The 22,500-nt window shown below is 47.0% G+C and overlaps 1 protein-coding gene across 2 annotated transcripts in view; it reads right to left on the minus strand.

Annotated features, from left to right (window-relative positions):
- Nucleotides 1-22,500, minus strand: part of LOC106594850 (cytoplasmic protein NCK1) — a 143,900-nt gene that overhangs the window by 72,299 nt on the left and 49,101 nt on the right. For both annotated transcript variants that reach the window (XM_045702855.1, XM_045702854.1), the window contains exon 2: nt 3,216-3,277. The gene's annotated coding sequence lies outside the window, so the exon portion shown is untranslated. The remainder of the gene's footprint in view (nt 1-3,215; nt 3,278-22,500) is intronic.

Genomic DNA, 22,500 nt, shown 5'->3' on the forward strand with positions numbered 1-22,500 from the left:
CCTTTTGAGGATCTGAGGACCCATGCCAAATCTTTCCAGTCTCCTGAGGGGGAAAAGGTTTTGTTGTGCCCTCTTCACGACTGTCTTTGTGTGTTTGGACCATGTTAGTTTGTTGGTAATGTGGACACCAATGAACTTGAAGCTCTCAACCTGCTCCACTACAGCCCCGTCGATGAGAATGGGGGCGTGCTCAGGCCTCCCTTTCCTGTAGTCCACAATCATCTCCTTTGTCTTGATCACGTTGAGGGAGAGGTTGTTGTCCTGGCACCACACAGTCAGGTCTCTGACCTCCTCCCTATAGGCTGTCTCGTCGTTGTTGGTGGTCAGGCTTACAACTGTTGTGTCATCGGCAAACTTGATGATGTTGGAGTCGTGCTTGGCCATGTAGTCATGAGTGAACAGGGAGTACAGGAGGGGACTGAGCACGCACCCCTGGGGAGCTCCAGTGTTGAGGATCAGTGTGGCAGATGTGTTGTTACCTACCCTTACCACCTGGGGGCGTCCCGTCAGGAAGTCCAGGATCCAGTTGCAGAGGGAGGTGTTTAGTCCCACGGTCCTTAGCTTAGTGATGAGCTTTGAGGGCACTATGGTGTTGAACGCTGAGCTGTAGTCAATGAATAGCATTCTAACAAAGATGTTCCTTTTGTCCAGGTGTGAAAGGGCAGTGTGGAGTGTAATGGAGATTGCATCATCTGTGGATCTGTTGGGGCGGTATGCAAATTGGAGTGAGTCTAGGGTTTCTGGGATAATGGTGTTGATGTGAGCCATGACCAGCCTTTCAAAGCATTTTATGGCTACAGACGTGAGTGCTACGGGTCGGTAGTCATTTAGGCAGGTTAACTTAGTGTTCTTGGACACAGGGACAATGGTGGTCTGCTTAAAACATGTTGGTATTACAGACTCAGTCAGGGAGAGGTCGAAAATGTCAGTGAAGACACTTGCCAGTTGGTCAGCGCATGCTCGCAGTACACGTCCTGGTAATCCGTCTGGCCCTGAGGCCTTGTGAATATTGACCTGTCTAAAGGTCTCACACACATCGGCTGCGGAGAGCGTGATCACACAGTTGTCCGGAACAGCTGATGCTCTCATGCATGCTTCAGTGTTGCTTGCCTCGAAGCAAGCATAGAAGTAGTTTAGCTCGTCTGGTAGGCTGGTGTCACTGGGCAGCTCTCGGCTGTGCTTCCCTTTGTAGTCTGTAATAGTTAGCAGGCCCTGCCACATCCGATGAGCGTCAGAGCCGGTGTAGTACGATTCGATCTTAGTCCTGTATTGACGCTTTGCCTGTTTGATGGTTCGTCGGAGGGCATAGCAGGGTTTCTTATAAGCTTCCTGGTTAGAGTCCCGCTCCTTGGTAAGCGACAGCTCTAGCCTTTAGCTCAGTGCAGATGCTGCCTGTAATCCATGGCTTCTGGTTGGGGTATGTACGTACAGTTACTGTGGGGACGACATCATTGATGCACTTAATGATGAAGCAAGTGACTGATGTGGTGTACTCCTCAATGCCATCGGAACAATCCCGGAACATGTTCCAGTCTGTGCAGCAAAACAGTCCTGTAGTTTAGCATCTGCTTCATCTGACCACTTTTTTATTGACCGAATCACTGGAGCTTCCTGCTTTAATTTTTGCTTGTAAGCAGGAATCAGGAGGATATAATTATGGTCAGATTTGCCAAATGGAGGGCGAGGGAGAGCTTTGTACGCGGCTCTGTGTGTGGAGTAAAGGTGGTCTAGAGTTTTTTCCCCCACTGGTTGCACATTTAACATAGGAATTAGGTAAAACTGATTTAAGTTTCCCTGCATTAAAGTCCCCGGCCACTAGGAGCGCCGCCTCTGGATGAGCGTTTTCCTGTTTGCTTATGGCAGAATACAGCTCATTGAGTGCGGTCTTAGTGCCAGCATCATTCTGTGGTGGTATGTAGACAGCTACGAAAAATACAGATGAAAACTCTCTAGGTAGATAGTACGGTCTATGGCTTATCATGAGATACTCTACCTCAGGCGAGCAAAACCTCGAGATTTGATTAGATATCGTGCACCAGCTGTTGTTTACAAATATACATAGACCTCCAACCCTTGTCTTACCAGAGGCTGCTGTTCTGTCCTGCCGAAACAGAGTATAACCAGCCAGCTGTATGTTGTTCATGTCGTTCAGCCACGACTCGGTGAAACATTAGATTTTACAGTTTTTAATGTCCCGTTGGTAGGATAGACGTGCTTTCAGTTCGTCCAATTTATTATCCAGCGATTGTACGTTGGCCAATAGTACCGATGGCAAAGGCAGATTAGCCACTCGTCGGCGGATCCTCACAAGGAACCCCAATCTCCTTCCGCGAAACCTCTTCTGTCTCTTTCTCCTGCGAATGACGGGATTAGAGCCTGTTCGGGGGTCTGGAGTAAATCCCTCTCGTCCGACTCATTAAAGAAAAATTCTTTGTCCAGTTCAAGGTGAGTAACTTTTCAGTCATAAAGAGACGGTAGTAGCAACATTATGTACAAAATAAGTTACAAACAATGCGATAAAAACAACTAAATATCACGGTTGGTTAAGAGCCCATAAAACGACAGCCATGGAGGATGTTATGGTCTCAACAGACAACAGATGGTTTAGTCTCAACAGACGGTTTAGTCTCAACAGACGGTTTAGTCTCAACTAAACGGTTTAGTCTCAACAGACGGTTTAGTCTCAACAGATGGTTTAGTCTCAACAGACAACAGATGGTTTAGTCTCAACAGACAACAGATGGTTTAGTCTCAACAGACAACAGATGGTTTAGTCTCAACAGACAACAGATGGTTTAGTCTCATAGCAAAGGGTCTGAATACTTACGTAAATAAGGTATCTGTCTTTGAATTTTTAATAAATTAGCAAACATTTCTAAAAACCTGTTTTCACTTCGTCATTGTGAGATATTGTGTGTAGATTGAGGAAAACAATTAATTTAATCAATTTTAGAATAAGGCTGTAACGTAACATGATGTGGAAAAAGTCAAGGGATCTGAATACTTTCCCGAATGCGCTGTATATTACCCTCAAAATAACTTGTAACGTTACTGTATTTTTAGCTAAAAATTATTACATAAATCTATTTATAGGTTTGGCTAAACTTCCAGAATTACAAGCTAGCTAGCTAGCTAGTTACCTTGGAGGTGTCTCGGACAACCTCAATAACATGACCAAACTATTTTTACATTAACCAACACACTGAACATCTTACCTGTACTGCATCAAAGCTGTCAACTTCAGAGCTAGGACGCTTCGCTGATGACCTCTGATGACCTGAAAAAATATAAAACAGAAGAACCCTTTTGTCAATAACGTTATTTTCATTGGAGATATATTGTGTGAGTGGTTTAACAGTGTTTAGGGCCCATCTAATCATCCCATATCAGAACATAATTAAGACTAGGCTTAATGAATCATTCACAACCATTTCAGAACATTTTATTAGATGCTTCACGGTAATAAAGAGATTAAGTTCATCCTCATAAAACAAAAGTTAGGAGGTAATGACTCGGATTTGTTGGTTTATCAACCCTAGTTGAATGCACCGACTAAGTCTGTGAATAAGAGCATCCGCTAAATAACTAAAATGTAAAATGTCCTAAACGTAAGGACAAACCCAGAGGTGATAATCCTGGATTGTTTAGTGTCAACAGATGGTTTAGTGTCAACAGTCCTGGATGGTTTAGTGTCAACAGTCCTGGATGGTTTAGTGTCAACAATCCTGGATGGTTTAGTGTCAACAGCCCTGGATGGTTTAGTGTCAACAGTCCTGGATGGTTTAGTGTCAACAGTCCTGGATGGTTTAGTGTCAACAGTCCTGGATGGTTTAGTGTCAACAGCCCTGGATGGTTTAGTGTCAACAGCCCTGGATGGTTTAGTGTCAACAGCCCTGGATGGTTTAGTGTCAACAGCCCTGGATGGTTTAGTGTCAACAGCCCTGGATGGTTTAGTGTCAACAGTCCTGGATGGTTTAGTGTCAACAGTCCTGGATGGTTTAGTGTCAACAGTCCTGGATGGTTTAGTGTCAACAGTCCTGGATGGTTTAGTGTCAACAGTCCTGGATGGTTTAGTGTCAACAGATGGTTTAGTGTCAACAGTCCTGGATGGTTTAGTGTCAACAGTCCTGGATGGTTTAGTGTCAACAGTCCTGGATGGTTTAGTGTCAACAGTCCTGGATGGTTTAGTGTCAACAGCCCTGGATGGTTTAGTGTCAACAGTCCTGGATGGTTTAGTGTCAACAGTCCTGGATGGTTTAGTGTCAACAGTCCTGGATGGTTTAGTGTCAACAGTCCTGGATGGTTTAGTGTCAACAGTCCTGGATGGTTTAGTGTCAACAGTCCTTCCCATCTGTTGTGTGAATGAGCGGATAAAGGTTACTATTGTTTTCAGTATTCAACACTGATCACTGCCAACAGTCAGTTTATCCTCCAACTCCTGCTCCTCCAAACAGAAGAGAATGGTTTCCTCTACACTGACGTCCAGACATTGTCTATTGTTCCAGCCCAGGGATGAATCCGAGAAGATGATGGCAGAGAATCAGAAGAGGGAGGAACACAGTAGAGAGACTTCATGTTGATTGAACTCCAAGTGTGGTTACTGGTTCAAATTCAAGACTATGAGGAGAGGAGTCAAAACGGCTCTGTAGGACCTCCATCAGGTGACCACCCGTAGAACCTCCATCAGGTGACCACCCGTAGAACCTCCATCAGGTGACCACCTGTAGAACCTCCATCAGGTGACCACCCGTAGAACCTCCATCAGGTGACCACCTGTAGAACCTCCATCAGGTGACCACCTGTAGAACCTCCATCAGGTGACCACCTGTAGAACCTCCATCAGGTGACCACCCGTAGGACCTCCATCAGGTGACCACCTGTAGAACCTCCATCAGATATGTTTTATTTTTTGGACTGTTTTTCCTTTGTCATTATGGGGAATTGAGTCGTTATGGGGTATTGAGTCGTTATGGGGTATTGAGTCGTTATGGGGTACTGTGTCGTTATGGGGTACTGAGTCGTTATGGGGTACTGAGTCGTTATGGGGTACTGTGTCGTTATGGGGTATTGAGTCGTTATGGGGTACTGAGTCGTTATGGGGTACTGAGTCGTTATGGGGTACTGTGTCGTTATGGGGTATTGAGTCGTTATGGGGTATTGAGTCGTTATGGGGTATTGAGTCGTTATGGGGTATTGAGTCATGATGGGGTATTGTGTCATTATGGGGTATTGAGTCGTTATGGGGTATTGAGTCATTATGGGGTATTGAGTCGTTATGGGGTATTGAGTCGTTATGGGGTATTGTGTCATTATGGGGTATTGAGTCGTTATGGGGTATTGAGTCGTTATGGGGTATTGAGTCGTTATGGGGTATTGAGTCGTTATGGGGTATTGAGTCGTTATGGGGTATTGAGTCATTATGGGGTATTGAGTCGTTATGGGGTATTGAGTCATTATGGGGTTGTTACGTGTGAGGCGTTTTTCTTGCTCCCCATTTTCCCATGTTAGTGTGTTTGTGCCCTGGACATTACAGGTGTACCGAGTTGCGGCTGACGATGGTGGGCGTTTTCCGTGTGAACCCAGAGAGGGAGAGAGAGGGAGAGAGAGGGAGAGAGAGAGAGGGAGAGAGAGAGAGCGGGGGAGAGAGGGAGAGCGGGGGAGATGGAGAGAGGGAGAGCGGGGGAGATGGAGAGAGGGAGAGCGGGGGAGATGGAGAGAGGGAGAGAGGGGACACTTGTTTTGTTTGGCTAGTTGAGGATTTGTTGTTTTAATTTATCTTTGTTTGTGTTTCAGCCTGTCCTCCTGATGTACTCCACCCTACCTAGGTCCTGGAGAAGGGAAAAGGTAGATCTGCCCATGGGTGTACATTCCCACGTAGATAACCCATTGTTTTATACACTAGGTTAGCCGGGCGGGTGCCACCCTTGTATTTTTCTTGGAACCAGGTCGGACGGTGGGTTTGGGTTTAGAGTGCGTTAGGAAGGATTAGGAACCAGGTAGGACAGTGGGTTAGGGTTTAGAGTGTGTTAGGAAGGATTAGGAACCAGGTAGGACAGTGGGTTAGGGTTTAGAGTGTGTTAGGAAGGATTAGGAACCAGGTAGGACAGTGGGTTAGGGTTTAGAGTGTGTTAGGAAGGATTAGGAACCAGGTAGGACAGTGGGTTAGGGTTTAGAGTGCGTTAGGAAGGATTAGGAACCAGGTAGGACAGTGGGTTAGGGTTTAGAGTGCGTTAGGAAGGATTAGGAACCAGGTAGGACAGTGGGTTAGGGTTTAGAGTGCGTTAGGAAGGATTAGGAACCAGGTAGGACAGTGGGTTAGGGTTTAGAGTGTGTTAGGAAGGATTAGGAACCAGGTAGGACAGTGGGTTAGGGTTTAGAGTGTGTTAGGAAGGATTAGGAACCAGGTAGGACAGTGGGTTAGGGTTTAGAGTGTGTTAGGAAGGATTAGGAACCAGGTAGGACAGTGGGTTAGGGTTTAGAGTGCGTTAGGAAGGATTAGGAACCAGGTAGGACAGTGGGTTAGGGTTTAGAGTGCGTTAGGAAGGATTAGGAACCAGGTAGGACAGTGGGTTAGGGTTTAGAGTGCGTTAGGAAGGATTAGGAACCAGGTAGGACAGTGGGTTAGGGTTTAGAGTGTGTTAGGAAGGATTAGGAACCAGGTAGGACAGTGGGTTTGGGGGTTTAGAGTGTGTTAGGAAGGATTAGGAACCAGGTAGGACAGTGGGTTTGGGGGTTTAGAGTGTGTTAGGAAGGATTAGGAACCAGGTAGGACAGTGGGTTAGGGTTTAGAGTGTGTTAGGAAGGATTAGGAACCAGGTAGGACAGTGGGTTAGGGGGTTTAGAGTGTGTTAGGAAGGATTAGGAACCAGGTAGGACAGTGGGTTAGGGTTTAGAGTGCGTTAGGAAGGATTAGGAACCAGGTAGGACAGTGGGTTAGGGTTTAGAGTGTGTTAGGAAGGATTAGGAACCAGGTAGGACAGTGGGTTAGGGTTTAGAGTGTGTTAGGAAGGATTAGGAACCAGGTAGGACAGTGGGTTAGGGTTTAGAGTGTGTTAGGAAGGATTAGGAACCAGGTAGGACAGTGGGTTAGGGTTTAGAGTGCGTTAGGAAGGATTAGGAACCAGGTAGGACAGTGGGTTAGGGTTTAGAGTGTGTTAGGAAGGATTAGGAACCAGGTAGGACAGTGGGTTAGGGTTTAGAGTGTGTTAGGAAGGATTAGGAACCAGGTAGGACAGTGGGTTAGGGTTTAGAGTGTGTTAGGAAGGATTAGGAACCAGGTAGGACAGTGGGTTTGGGTTTAGAGTGCGTTAGGAAGGATTAGGAACCAGGTAGGACAGTGGGTTAGGGTTTAGAGTGCGTTAGGAAGGATTAGGAACCAGGTAGGACAGTGGGTTAGGGTTTAGAGTTTGTTAGGAAGGATTAGGAACCAGGTAGGACGGTGGGTATGGGTTTAGAGTGTGTTAGGAAGGATTAGGAACCAGGTAGGACAGTGGGCTAGGGTTTAGAGTGTGTTAGGAAGGATTAGGAACCAGGTAGGACAGTGGGTTTGGGTTTAGAGTGTGTTAGGAAGGATTAGGAACCAGGCAGGACAGTGGGTTAGGGTTTAGAGTGTGTTAGGAAGGATTAGGAACCAGGTAGGACAGTGGGTTAGGGTTTAGAGTGTGTTAGGAAGGATTAGGAACCAGGTAGGACAGTGGGTTAGGGTTTAGAGTGTGTTAGGAAGGATTAGGAACCAGGTAGGACAGTGGGTTTGGGTTTAGAGTGTGTTAGGAAGGATAAGGAACCAGGTAGGACAGTGGGTTAGGGTTTAGAGTGTGTTAGGAAGGATTAGGAACCAGGTAGGACGGTGGGTTTGGGTGTAGAGTGTGTTAGGAAGGATTAGGAACCAGGTAGGACAGTGGGTTTGGGTTTAGAGTGGGTTAGGAAGGATTAGGAACCAGGTAGGACAGTGGGTTAGGGTTTAGAGTGTGTTAGGAAGGATTAGGAACCAGGTAGGACAGTGGGTTAGGGGGTTTAGAATGTGTTAGGAAGGATTAGGTAGAAGAGGAGGGACCTTTTGTTTATTTTCATTACTTGGACCCCGAACCCAAACATTCCCTTCTCTTACCTTCCCTGGTTGTGGTTTTGTTTCTTACTGGTTATTTATGTGTGTTTTATATTGTTTGTTTAATAACTTTACTAAACATCCCCTGAGGGATAACATTGAGTTCTGGTTGTGGTCTGATTATTTTCGCTCATTACACCCCACATTTCTTCCCCTTTCATCTGGTTTACCTGGTGTGTTTAGGCCCAGGCATTAACGTCTCCTCCTCAGACCAGCTACACCCGAGGGGAGAACGTAATAGGGGTGTCGGGTCGTTACGGGGTGTCGGGTCGTTACGGGGTGTCGAGTCGTAACGGGGGTGTCGGGTCGTTGCGGGGTGTCGGGTCGTTGCGGGGTGTCGGGTCGTTACGGGGTGTCGGGTCGTTACGGGGGGTCGGGTCGTTACGGGGGGTCGGGTCGTTACGGGGGGTCGGGTCGTTACGGGGTGTCGGGTCGTTACGGGGTGTCGGGTCGTTACGGGGTGTCGTTACGGGGTGTCGGGTCGTTACGGGGTGTCGGGTCGTTACGGGGGTGTCGTTACGGGGTGTCGGGTCGTTACGGGGTGTCGGGGTGTCGAGTCGTTACGGGGGTGTCGGGTCGTTACGGGGTGTCGGGGTGTCGAGTCGTTACGGGGGTGTCGTTACGGGGTGTCGTTACGGGGTGTCGGGTCGTTACGGGGTGTTGTGTGTAGATTGATGAGAGAAAACAATTATTTTATCTATTTTACAATAAGGCTGTAATGTAACAAAATTTGGAAAAAGTCAAGGGGTCTGAATACTTTCCAAATGCGCTGGACATTGGTACGTCCGTGAGTGAAAGCATTTAGGCCTAAGTATAGCCTTATAAAAGTCTTATCGTATGCAAAATAATTGAAATGTAAAAGAGTTGTAACATTTACAGCCCTATAAAGTGCACAAATAGCCAGGTCATGCAAAACAGAACTACTGTACAGACTAAGGATGTGGCTGTTAGTGATGCTGCTGTGGATCGTAAGATCAGTGCTTGGTAAACCCAGACTAACTAGCCTGCCTGCCTATCTATCTATCTATAGTATCTATCTATCTATAGTATCTATCTGTCTACAGTATCTATCTACAGTCCCTTCAGAAAGTTCACACATCTTGACTTTTTCCCCAAAAAATGATGTTACAGACTAAATACATTTTTTATTAAATAAGATGTTTTTGTGTCACTGGCCTACACACAATTCCCCATAATGTCAACGTGGAATGATGTTTGTTGAAACATGCACAAATTAAGAAAAAATGAAAAGCTGAAATGTCTTGAGCCAATAAGTTTTCAACCCCTTTGTTATGTCAAGGCTAAATAAGTTCAAGAGTAAAAATGTTCTTAACGAGTCGCATAATAAGTTACATGGACTGACTGTACAATAATAGCATCCGGGGATGGCCTCTACAAGTTGTCGAACGCATTCCACAGGGATGCTGGTCCATGTTGACTCCAATGCTTCCCACAGTCTAGTTGGCTGGATGTCCTTTGGGTGGTGGACCATTCTTGATACACACAGGAAACTGTTGAGTGTGAAAGAACCCAGAAGCGTTGCAGTTCTCAACACAAACCGGTGCACCTGGCACCTACTACCATACCCCGTTCAAAGGCACTTCAATCTTTTGTCTTGTCCATTCACCCTCTGAATGGTCACACATACACAATCCATGTCTCAACTGTCTCAAGCTTTAAAAATCCTTCTTTAACGTGTCTCCTCCCCTTCATCTACACTGATTGAAGTTGATTTAACAAGTGTCATAAATAACGGATCATAGCTTTCACCTGGTCAGTCTGTCATGGAAAGAGCTGTTGTTCTTAACGTTTTGAACACACAGTGTATGTTTCATGAACAGAAGATTTAAGCAAACATCTGTGACTCACATGATTGGTTAAAGGCAGTGATGGCCGTGCGAAATATACATAAAGTAGAGCAGGGCTCAACGTTTTCTACTGCTCCACTAGCAGGCTACTCGCCGCTCACCTTCCCTACCAACGGGACATTAAAACTGTAACATCTTATGCTTCACGGAGTCGTGGCTGAACGACGACAACATCAACATACAGCTGGCTGGTTATACTCTGTACCGGCAGGATAGAACAGCGGCGTCTGGTAAGACAAGAGGCGGCGGTCTATGCATTTCTGTAAACAACAGCTGGTGCACGATATCTAAGGAAGTCTCGAGCTATTGCTCACCTGAGGTAGAGTTTCTCATGATAAGCTGCAGACCACATTACCTACCGAGAGAGTTTTCATCGTTATTCTCTGTAGCTGTCTACATACCACCACAGACTGAAACACTACGACAGCATTGAATGAGCTGTATTCTGCCATAAGCAAACAAGAAAACGCTCACCCAGAGGCGGCGCTCCTAGTGGCCGGGGACTTTAATGCAGGGAAACTTAAACCCGTTTTAACAAATTTATATCAGCATGTTAAATGTGCAACCAGAGGGAAGAAAACTCTGGACCACCAATATTCCACACACAGTGACGCGTACAAAGCTCTCCCTCGCCCTCCATTTGGCGAATCTGACCATAATTCTATCCTCCTGATTCCTGCTTGCAAGCATAAATTAAAGCAGGAAGCTCCAGTGACTAGATCAATAAAAAAGTGGTCAGATGAAGCAGATGCTAAACTACATGACTGTTTTGCTACCACAGACTGGAATATGTTCTATGATTCATCCAATGGCATTGAGGAGTACACCACATCAGTCATTGGCTTCAACAATAAGTGCATCGATGATGTTGTCCCCACAGTGACTGTACGTACATACCCCAACCAGAAGCCATGGATTACAGACAGCATCCGCACCAATTTGCATACCGCCCCAACAGATCCACAGATGATGCAATCTCTATTGCACTCAACACTGCCCTTTCCCACCTGGACTAAAGGAACACCTATGTGAGAATGCCATTCATTGACTACAGCTCAACGTTCAACACCATAGTGCCCTCAAAGCTCATCACTAAGCTAAGGACCCTGGGACTAAACATCTCCCTCAGCTACTGGATCCTGGACTTCCTGACGGGCCGCCCCCAGGTGGTGAGGGTAGGTAACAACACATCCGCCATGCTGATCCTCAACACGGGGGATCCTCAGGGGTGCGTGCTTAGTCCCCTCCTGTACTCCCTGTTCACTCATGACCGCATGGTCAGGCACGACTCCAACACCATCATTATGTTTGCTGATGACACAACAGTGGTAGGCCTGATCACCGATAACGATGAGACAGCCTATAGGGAGGATGTCAGAGACCTGGCCGGGTGGTGCCAGAATAACAACCTCGCCCTCAACGTAACCAAGACAAAGGAGATGAATGTGGACTACAGGAAAAAGAGGGACCGAGCACGCCCCCATTCTCATCGACGGGGCTGTAGTGGAGCAGGTTGAGAGCTTCAAGTTCCTTGGTGTCCACATCCCCAACAAACTAACATGGTCCAAGCACATCAAGACAGTCGTGAAGAGGGCACAACAAAACCTATTCCCCCTCAGGAGACTGAAAAGATTTGTCATGGGTCAACAGATCCTCAAAAGGTTCTACAGCTGCACCATCGAGAGCATCCTGACCGGTTGCATCACTGCCTGGTATTGCAACTGCTCGGCCTCGGACCGCAAGGCGCTACAGAGGGTAGTGCGTACGGCCCAGTACATCACTGGGGCCAAGCTTCCTGCCATCCAGGACCTCTATACCAGGCGGTGTCAGAGGAAGGCCCTAAACATGGCCAAAGACTCCAGCCACCCCAGTCATAAACTGTTCTCTCTGCTGCCACATGGCAAGTGGTACCGGAGCGCCAAGTCTAGGTCCAAGAGGCTTCTAAACAGCTTCTACCCCCAAGCCATAAGACTCCTGAACATCTAGTCAAATGGCTACCCAGACTATTCACATTGCCCCCCCCCCCCTCTCCACACCACTGCTACTCTCTGTTGTCATCTATGAATAGTCACTTTAATAACTCTACCTACATGTACATACTACCTGAACTAACCGGTGCCCCGCACATTGACTCCCTGTATATATTGTTATTTTTTACTGCTGCTCTTTAATTACTTGATACTTTTATCTCTTATTCTTATCCGTATTTTTTAAAACTGCACTATTTGGTTAGGGCTTGTAAGTAAGCATTTCACTAAGGTTGTATTCAGCACATGTGACTAATTTGATTTGATTTATCCGCGTGTCCTCATTGAAAATGAATGGGGGAAGAACTGCTGCGTCTGGGTTGTTTTTTTAGCCTGCTAGCTACTTAGCTAACTACTTATCTAGCGTTGGATACTAAACTCAGTGTGTTCGATGTTCAAGCTAGCCAACACGGCTACTTAGCTAACTACTTATCTAGCGTTGGATACTAAACTCAGTGTGTTCGATGTTCAAGCTAGCCAACACGGCTACTTAGCTAACTACTTATCTAGCGTTGGATACTAAACTCAGTGTGTTCGATGTTCAAGCTAGCTAACACGGCTACTTAGCTAGCTAACGAACATCTTCGGTTTTTGTACTTACTAAAAAGGAATCGAGCTAGCTATATTATCTACACTGCATACACCTCACAAGATGCCCTATGCTTTTTTTCCAACTAACGTTAGCTAGCTAATATATATAGAGCCTTTATATAGGTAACTAGCTAAATGAAGGAAAGAAAGACGAGATGTTTGAGCTGTTATGGTGTGGGGTGAATTTTCCTGGTTTAGGTCCACTCTACCACTTAGATGCCAATAAATACACAGCAATTGTGAGTGATTACCTTCAACCTATGGTGAAGCCTTTTTTATCCTGATGGGAGTGGTCTCTTCGAGTTGACTGCAGGTATTTACTTAAATATTCAAATGAAATAAAAGATCCAGGAAAATGTTCCAAAATAACACATTTGTTTACATCCCTGTTAGTGAGCATTTCTCCTTTGCCAAGATAATCCATCCACCTAACAGGTGTGGCATATCAAGAAGCTGATTAAACAGCATGATCATTACACAGGTGCACCTTGTGCTGGGGACAATGTCCTCCCTTCCACTGGCGTACTGTTATGTTCAGCTCATAGCTGTTTTCTTTCTCTTAGCTGTTTCTCCCTCTCTTTCTCCCCCCTCCCTCTCTCTCCCCCCTCTCTTTCTCCCCCCCTCCAGTCTCTCCCTCTCTCTCCCCTCCCTCTCTCTCTCTCTCCCCTCCCACTCTCTCTCCCCCCCACTCTCTCTCCCCCCTCTCTCTCCCCTCCCACTCTCTCCCCCCACTCTCTCCTCCCTCTCTCTCCCCTCCCTCCTCCCTCTCTCTCCCCTCCCACTCTCTCTCTCTCCCCTCCCACTCTCTCTCCCCTCCCACTCTCTCTCTCCCCTCCCACTCTCTCCCCCCCTCCCTCCCTCTCTCTCTCTCCCCCTCCCTCCCTCTCTCTCCCCCTCCCTCCCTCCCTCTCTCTCTAATTAACGTAACCTCTGCCGGCTCTTACTGACACCTACCAATGAGCCCCTCTCCTTCCGTTTACTGTCCAGTTCAGTAGGTAGAGTATAGTTCAGTAGGTAGAGTATAGTTCAGTACAGTAAGGTAGAGTATAGTTCAGCAGGTAGAGTATAGTGCAGTACAGTAAGGTAGAGTATAGTTCAGTAGGTAGAGTATAGTTCAGGTCAGCAGGTAGAGTATAGTTCAGTAGGTAGAGTATAGTTCAGTAGGTAGAGTATAGTCCAGTAAGGTAGAGTATAGTTCAGTAGGTAGAGTATAGTTCAGTAGGTGGAGTATAGTTCAGTAGGTAGAGTATAGTCCAGTAGGTAGAGTATAGTACAGTCCAGTAGGTAGAGTATAGTTCAGTACAGTAAGGTAGAGTATAGTTCAGTAGGTAGAGTATAGTCCAGTTCAGTAGGTAGAGTATAGTTCAGTACAGTAAGGTAGAGTATAGTTCAGTACAGTAAGGTAGAGTATAGTTCAGTAGGTAGAGTATAGTTCAGTACAGTACGGTAGAGTATAGTTCAGTAGGTAGAGTATAGTCCAGTGCAGTAAGGTAGAGTATAGTTCAGTAGGTAGAGTATAGTTCAGTCCAGTAGGTAGAGTATAGTCCAGTAGGTAGAGTATAGTTCAGTCCAGTAGGTAGAGTATAGTTCAGTAGGTAGAGTATAGTTCAGTAGGTAGAGTATAGTCCAATAGGTAGAGTATAGTTCAGTTCAGTAGGTCGAGTAGTCCAGTAGGTAGATTATAGTACAGTAAGGTAGAGTATAGTACAGTAAGGTAGAGTATAGTACAGTAAGGTAGAGTATAGTTCAGTAGGTAGAGTATAGTCCAGTTCAGTAGGTAGAGTATAGTCCAGTTCAGTAGGTAGAGTATAGTTCAGTAGGTAGAGTATAGTTCAGTAGGTAGAGTATAGTTCAGTAGGTAGAGTATAGTCCAGTTCAGTAGGTAGAGTATAGTTCAGTAGGTAGAGTATAGTCCAATAGGTAGAGTATAGTTCAGTTCAGTAGGTAGAGTATAGTCCAGTAGGTAGAGTATAGTTCAGTAGGTAGAGTATAGTCCAGTAGAGAGAGTATAGTCCAGTAGGTAGAGTATAGTTCAGTAGGTAGAGTATAGTTCAGTACAGTAAGGTAGAGTATAGTTCAGTAGGTAGAGTATAGTTCAGTACAGTAAGGTAGAGTATAGTTCAGTAGGTAGAGTATAGTTCAGTACAGTAGGTAGATTATTGTCCAGTCCAGTAGGTAGAGTATAGTTCAGTAGGTAGAGTATAGTTCAGTAGGTAGAGTATAGTTCAGTAGGTAGAGTATAGTCCAATAGGTAGAGTATAGTTCAGTTCAGTAGGTCGAGTAGTCCAGTAGGTAGATTATAGTACAGTAAGGTAGAGTATAGTACAGTAAGGTAGAGTATAGTTCAGTAGGTAGAGTATAGTCCAGTTCAGTAGGTAGAGTATAGTTCAGTAGGTAGAGTATAGTTCAGTAGGTAGAGTATAGTTCAGTAGGTAGAGTATAGTTCAGTAGGTAGAGTATAGTCCAGTTCAGTAGGTAGAGTATAGTTCAGTAGGTAGAGTATAGTCCAATAGGTAGAGTATAGTTCAGTTCAGTAGGTAGAGTATAGTCCAGTAGGTAGAGTATAGTTCAGTAGGTAGAGTATAGTCCAGTAGAGAGAGTATAGTCCAGTAGGTAGAGTATAGTTCAGTAGGTAGAGTATAGTTCAGTACAGTAAGGTAGAGTATAGTTCAGTAGGTAGAGTATAGTCCAGTAGGTAGAGTATAGTCCAGTAGGTAGAGTATAGTTCAGTAGGTAGAGTATAGTCCAGTAGGTAGAGTATAGTCCAGTAGGTAGAGTCCAGTAGGTAGAGTATAGTCCAGTAGGTAGAGTATAGTCCAGTAGGTAGAGTATAGTTCAGTAGGTAGAGTATAGTCCAGTAGGTAGAGTATAGTTCGGTAGGTAGAGTATAGTTCAGTAGGTAGAGTATAGTTCGGCAGGTAGAGTATAGTTCAGTAGGTAGAGTATAGTTCAGTAGGTAGAGTATAGTTCAGTAGGTAGAGTATAGTCCAGTAGGTAGAGTATAGTTCAGTACAGTTTGTTCAAACTCAAGGTGTCATAGCTGATCTTTGCATCTGAATTCGGAGCAGATATTTAAAGCTGCAATATGTCACTGTTTTGGACGACCCAACGAAATTCACAGAAATATGAGTTATAGATCTGTCCTTCTCATTGAAAGCCAGTCTAACAAGCGGTAGATCTGTTCTGTGTGTGCTCTTTCTATGCAGTCCATTCTTAAGTTTAGTTTTTGAGTCTTTAAGTTTGGTTTTGCACACCAGCTTCAAACAGCTGAAAACACAATATTTTTGGTTATTGAAAATAACATTTTACAGCGGATTAGTTAGTTCCTGGCTCCTAGCTAGTTCCTAGCTAGTTCCTGGCTCCTAGCTAGTTCCTAGCTAGTTCCTGGCTCCTAGCTAGTTCCTAGCTAGTTCCTGGCTCCTAGCTAGTTCCTGGCTCCTAGCTAGTTCCTATCTCCTGGCTAGTTCCTATCTCCTGGCTCCTAGCTAGTTCCTATCTCCTGGCTCCTAGCTAGCTCCTATCTCCTGGCTCCTAGCTAGTTCCTATCTCCTAGCTAGTTCCTATCTCCTGGCTCCTAGCTAGTTCCTACCGCCTGGCTCCTAGCTAGTTCCTATCTCCTGGCTCCTAGCTAGTTCCTATCTCCTGGCTCCTAGCTAGCTCCTGGCTCCTAGCTCCTGGCTAGTTCCTAGCTAGCTCCTGGCTCCTAGCTATCTCCTGGCTCCTAGCTATCTCCTGGCTCCTAGCTCCTAGCTAGTTCCTGGCTCCTAGCTAGTTCCTAGCTAGTTCCTAGCTAGTTCCTAGCTAGTTCCTGGCTCCTAGCTAGTTCCTAGCTAGTTCCTGGCTCCTAGCTAGTTCCTAGCTAGTTCCTGGCTCCTAGCTAGTTCCTAGCTAGTTCCTGGCTCCTAGCTAGTTCCTAGCTAGTTCCTGGCTCCTAGCTAGTTCCTGGCTCCTAGCTAGTTCCTGGCTCCTAGCTAGTTCCTGGCTTCTAGCTAGTTCCTGGCTTCTAGCTAGTTCCTGGCTCCTAGCTAGTTCCTGGCTCCTAGTTAGTTCCTGGCTCCTAGCTAGTTCCTGGCTCCTAGCTCCTAGCTAGTTCCTGGCTCCTAGCTGGCTCCTAGCTCCTAGCTAGTTCCTGGCTCCTAGCTAGCTCCTAGCTAGTTCCTGGCTCCTAGCTGGCTCCTAGCTAGTTCCTAGTTCCTGACTCCTAGCTAATTCCTGGCTCCTAGCTCCTAGCTAGTTCCTGGCTCCTAGCTAGTTCCTGGCTCCTAGTTAGCTCCTAGTTAGTTCCTAGCTCCTAGCTAGTTTCTGGCTCCTAGCTAGCGCCTAGTTAGTTCCTACCTCCTGGCTCCTAGCTAGTTCCTATCTCCTGGCTCCTAGCTAGCTCCTGGCTCCTAGCTCCTAGCTAGTTCCTAGCTAGCTCCTAGCTCCAAGCTAGTTCCTATTTGTTATTACATTTTAGCAGACGCTCTTATCCAGAGTGACTTACAGTAGTGAATGCATACATTTCACACATTTTTTTTCTGTGCTGGCCCCCCGTGGGAATCGAACCCACAACCCTGGTGTTGCAAACACCATGCTCTACCAACTGAGCTACAGGGAAGACTGTTCCTATCTCCTGGCTCCTAGCTAGTTCCTATCTCCTGGCTAGTTCCTATCTCCTGGCTAGTTCCTATCTCCTGGCTACTAGCTAGTTCCTATCTCCTGGCTCCTAGCTAGTTCCTATCTCCTGGCTCCTAGCTAGCTCCTATCTCCTGGCTCCTAGCTAGTTCCTAACGCCTGGCTCCTAGCTAGTTCCTATCTCCTGGCTCCTAGCTAGTTCCTATCTCCTGGCTCCTAGCTAGTTCCTATCTCCTGGCTAGTTCCTATCTCCTGGCTCCTAGCTAGTTCCTATCTCCTGGCTCCTAGCTAGTTCCTATCTCCTGGCTCCTAGCTAGTTCCTATCTCCTGGCTCCTAGCTAGCTCCTGGCTCCTAGCTCCTGGCTAGTTCCTAGCTAGCTCCTGGCTCCTAGCTATCTCCTGGCTCCTAGCTATCTCCTGGCTCCTAGCTCCTAGCTAGTACCTGGCTCCTAGCTCCTAGCTAGTTCCTGGCTCCTAGCTAGTTCCTGGCTCCTAGCTAGTTCCTAGCTAGTTCCTGGCTCCTAGCTAGTTCCTAGCTAGTTCCTGGCTCCTAGCTAGCTCCTGGCTCCTAGCTAGTTCCTAGCTAGTTCCTGGCTCCTAGCTAGCTCCTGGCTCCTAGCTAGTTCCTGGCTCCTAGCTGGCTCCTAGCTAGTTCCTGTCTCCTGGCTCCTAGCTAGCTCCTGGCTCCTAGCTAGTTCCTGGCTCCTGGCTCCTAGCTAGTTCCTGGCTCCTAGCTAGTTCCTGGCTCCTAGCTAGTTCCTGGCTCCTAGCTCCTAGCTAGTTCCTGGCTCCTAGCTCCTAGCTAGTTCCTGGCTCCTAGCTCCTAGCTAGTTCCTGGCTCCTAGCTAGTTCCTGGCTCCTAGCTAGTTCCTGGCTCCTAGCTAGTTCCTGGCTCCTAGCTAGTTCCTGGCTCCTAGCTAGTTCCTGGCTCCTAGCTAGTTCCTGGCTCCTAGCTCCTAGCTAGTTCCTGGCTTCTAGCTAGTTCCTGGCTCCTAGCTAGTTCCTGGCTCCTAGCTAGTTCCTGGCTCCTAGCTAGTTCCTGGCTCCTAGCTAGTTCCTGGCTCCTAGCTCCTAGCTAGTTCCTGGCTCCTAGCTCCTAGCTGGCTCCTAGCTGGCTCCTAGCTCCTAGCTAGTTCCTGGCTCCTAGCTAGCTCCTAGCTAGTTCCTGGCTCCTAGCTGGCTCCTAGCTAGTTCCTAGTTCCTGACTCCTAGCTAATTCCTGGCTCCTAGCTCCTAGCTAGTTCCTGGCTCCTAGCTAGTTCCTGGCTCCTAGCTAGTTCCTGGCTCCTAGCTAGCTCCTAGTTAGTTCCTAGCTCCTAGCTAGTTTCTGGCTCCTAGCTAGCTCCTAGTTAGTTCCTACCTCCTGGCTCCTAGCTAACTCCTAGCTAGTTCCTATCTCCTGGCTCCTAGCTAGTTCCTGGCTCCTAGTTAGTTCCTGGCTCCTAGTTAGTTCCTGGCTCCTGGCTCCTAGCTAGTTCCTGGCTCCAGGCTCCTAGCTAGTTCCTGTCTCCAGGCTCCTAGCTAGTTCCTGGCTCCTAGCTAGTTCCTGGCTCCTGGCTCCTAGCTAGTTCCTGGCTCCAGGCTCCTAGCTAGTTCCTGGCTCCAGGCTCCTAGCTAGTTCCTGGCTCCAGGCTCCTAGCTAGTTCCTGGCTCCTAGCTAGTTCCTGGCTCCAGGCTCCTAGCTAGTTCCTGGCTCCAGGCTCCTAGCTAGTTCCTGGCTCCAGGCTCCTAGCTATCTCCTGGCTCCTAGCTAGTTCCTGGCTCCTAGCTAGTTCCTAGCTCCTGGCTCCTAGTTAGTTCCTAGTTCCTGGCTCCTAGCTAGTTCCTAGTTCCTGGCTCCTAGCTAGTTCCTGGCTCCTAGCTCCTAGCTAGTTCCTGGCTTCTAGCTAGTTCCTGGCTCCTAGCTAGTTCCTGGCTCCTAGTTAGTTCCTGGCTCCTAGCTAGTTCCTGGCTCCTAGCTCCTAGCTAGTTCCTGGCTCCTAGCTCCTAGCTAGTTCCTGGCTCCTAGCTGGCTCCTAGCTCCTAGCTAGTTCCTGGCTCCTAGCTAGCTCCTAGCTAGTTCCTGGCTCCTAGCTGGCTCCTAGCTAGTTCCTAGTTCCTGACTCCTAGCTAATTCCTGGCTCCTAGCTCCTAGCTAGTTCCTGGCTCCTAGCTAGTTCCTGGCTCCTAGCTAGCTCCTGGCTCCTAGCTAGCTCCTAGTTAGTTCCTAGCTCCTAGTTAGTTCCTAGCTCCTAGCTAGTTTCTGGCTCCTAGCTAGCTCCTAGTTAGTTCCTACCTCCTGGCTCCTAGCTAACTCCTAGCTAGTTCCTATCTCCTGGCTCGTAGCTAGTTCCTGGCTCCTAGTTAGTTCCTGGCTCCTAGTTAGTTCCTGGCTCCTGGCTCCTAGCTAGTTCCTACCTCCTGGCTCCTAGCTAACTCCTAGCTAGTTCCTATCTCCTGGCTCCTAGCTAGTTCCTGGCTCCTAGTTAGTTCCTGGCTCCTAGTTAGTTCCTGGCTCCTGGCTCCTAGCTAGTTCCTGGCTCCAGGCTCCTAGCTAGTTCCTGTCTCCAGGCTCCTAGCTAGTTCCTGGCTCCTAGCTAGTTCCTGGCTCCTGGCTCCTAGCTAGTTCCTGGCTCCAGGCTCCTAGCTAGTTCCTGGCTCCAGGCCCCTAGCTAGTTCCTGGCTCCAGGCTCCTAGCTAGTTCCTGGCTCCTAGCTAGTTCCTGGCTCCAGGCTCCTAGCTAGTTCCTGGCTCCAGGCTCCTAGCTAGTTCCTGGCTCCAGGCTCCTAGCTAGTTCCTAGCTCCTAGCTAGCTCCTGGCTCCTAGCTAGTTCCTGGCTCCTAGCTAGTTCCTGGCTCCTAGTTAGTTCCTAGCTCCTGGCTCCTAGTTAGTTCCTAGTTCCTGGCTCCTAGCTAGTTCCTAGCTCCTGGCTCCTAGTTAGTTCCTAGTTCCTGGAGCCTAGCTAGTTCCTGGCTCCTAGTTAGTTCCTAGTTCCTGGAGCCTAGCTAGTTCCTGGCTCCTAGCTAGTTCCTGGCTCCTAGCTAGTTCCTGGCTCCTAGTTAGTTCCTAGCTCCTGGCTCCTAGCTAGTTCCTGGCTCCTAGTTAGTTGTTAACTCCTGGCTCCTAGCTAGTTTCTGGCTCCTAGCGTGTCGTCTCCTGCCTCCACTCCGTCAGCTCAGCCAACTATAATTACATTCACGAACCCTGGGAGGCAACATAGGGAGGGAGCACTGGGCTGGCCCACAAAAACAAAGAGCTGATTTTACTCTGCCTGTCAAAAGCTGAAGGCCTGGAACTCTCTCCTCTCCACCCCTCTCAGGGCTGGCGTAGACAAAGAAGACAAGCTCCACTCTTCCTCTCCACTCTTCCCCTCTTCTCCACTCTTCCTCTCCACTCTTCCTCACCCCTCTTCCTCACCCCTCTTCCTCACCCCTCTTCCTCTTCTACTCCTCAAATCAACTATTCTGCATTGGTCAAATTGTTTAAACCTTAATTTTCCACATTTTGTTACATTACAGCCTTATTCTAAATGTATTAAATTGTTGTTTTCCCTCATCAATCTACACACAATATCCCATAATGACAAAGCAAAAACGGAACCGAAGCCTGCGTTGTCTTGGCTGTGTGCTTAGGGTCGTTGTCCTGTTGAAAGGCGAAGAGCTCAGAGACTTTCAACGTTATCAGCTGTTGTCAAACACACGCGAGTCTGAATATACAATTATCTTCCTCAAAAGTGTGCAGCGAGTTCCACTAGATGAAAATACAACATCTGTATAACGTCCAAGCGAAACCAAAAATCTAAATAATGACGTTTTACTCAGGCCGAAACCAAACAGAAACATAACAGCTGAAATAAAAGGTAAACACACACAGAGGAAGGCCACATGTTAACTCTAAATAGAAAGGTAAACGGAGGTAGAACCCATGTTAACTCTAAATAGAAAGGTAAACGAGGTAGGCCCCATGTTAACTCTAAATAGAAAGGTAAACAGAGGTAGACCACATGTTAACTCTAAATAGAAAGGTAAACGAGGTAGAACCCATGTTAACTCTAATAGAAAGGTAAACGGAGGTAGAACCCATGTTAACTCTAAATAGAAAGGTAAACGAGGTAGAACCCATGTTAACTCTAAATAGAAAGGTAAACGGAGGTAGAACCCATGTTAACTCTAATAGAAAGGTAAACGAGGTAGAACCCATGTTAACTCTAATAGAAAGGTAAACGAGGTAGACCCCATGTTAACTCTAATAGAAAGGTAAATGAGGTAGGCCACATGTTAACTGACACTTACTCCTGTGTTACTGACTTGTTGCACCCTCGACAACTACTATGATTATTATTATTTGACCCTGCTGGTCATTTATGAACATTTGAACATCTTGACCATGTTCTGTTATAGTCTCCACCCGGCACAGCCAGAAGAGGACTGGCAACCCCTCATAGCCTGGTTCCTCTCTAGGTTTCTTCCTAGGTTTTTGGCCTTTCTAGGGAGTTTTTCCTAGGGAGTTTTTCCTAGCCACCGTGCTTCTTTCACCTGCATTGCTTGCTGTTTGGGGTTTTAGGCTGGGTTTCTGTACAGCACTTTGAAATATCAGCTGATGTAAGAAGGGCTATATAAATACATGTGATTTGATTTGATTTAACTCTAAATAGAAAGGTAAACGGAGGTAGACCACATGTTAACTCTAAATAGAAAGGTAAACGGAGGTAGACCACATGTTAACTCTAAATAGAAAGGTAAACGGAGGTAGAAGCCATGTTAACTCTAAATAGAAAGGTAAACGAGGTAGAACCCATGTTAACTCTAATAGAAAGGTAAACGAGGTAGAACCCATGTTAACTCTAAATAGAAAGGTAAACGGAGGTAGAACCCATGTTAACTCTAAATAGAAAGGTAAACGGAGGTAACATGATCCTAAGCTAGAACCTTTAAGATGAGAACTAGTTCACAGCCAGCAGCCCACATAGTCCTCTGATCCCTCTGTTGAGGTGGTGGACCAACACCAGGTCATAGTCCTCTGATCCCCCTGTTGAGGTGGTGGACCAACACCAGGTCATAGTCCTCTGATCCCCCTGTTGAGGTGGTGGGCCAACACCAGGTCATAGTCCTCTGAACCCCCTGTTGAGGTGGTGGACCAACACCAGGTCATAGTCCTCTGATCCCCCCCCTGTTGAGGTGGTGGACCAACACCAGGTCATAGCCCTCTGAACCCCCTGTTGAGGTGGTGGGCCAACACCAGGTCATAGCCCTCTGATCCCCCTGTTGAGGTGATGGACCAACACCAGGTCATAGTCCTCTGATCCCCCTGTTGAGGT

Source organism: Salmo salar, chromosome ssa19, assembly GCF_905237065.1.
Source record: "Salmo salar chromosome ssa19, Ssal_v3.1, whole genome shotgun sequence".
In the NCBI taxonomy this organism is placed as follows: domain Eukaryota; kingdom Metazoa; phylum Chordata; class Actinopteri; order Salmoniformes; family Salmonidae; genus Salmo; species Salmo salar.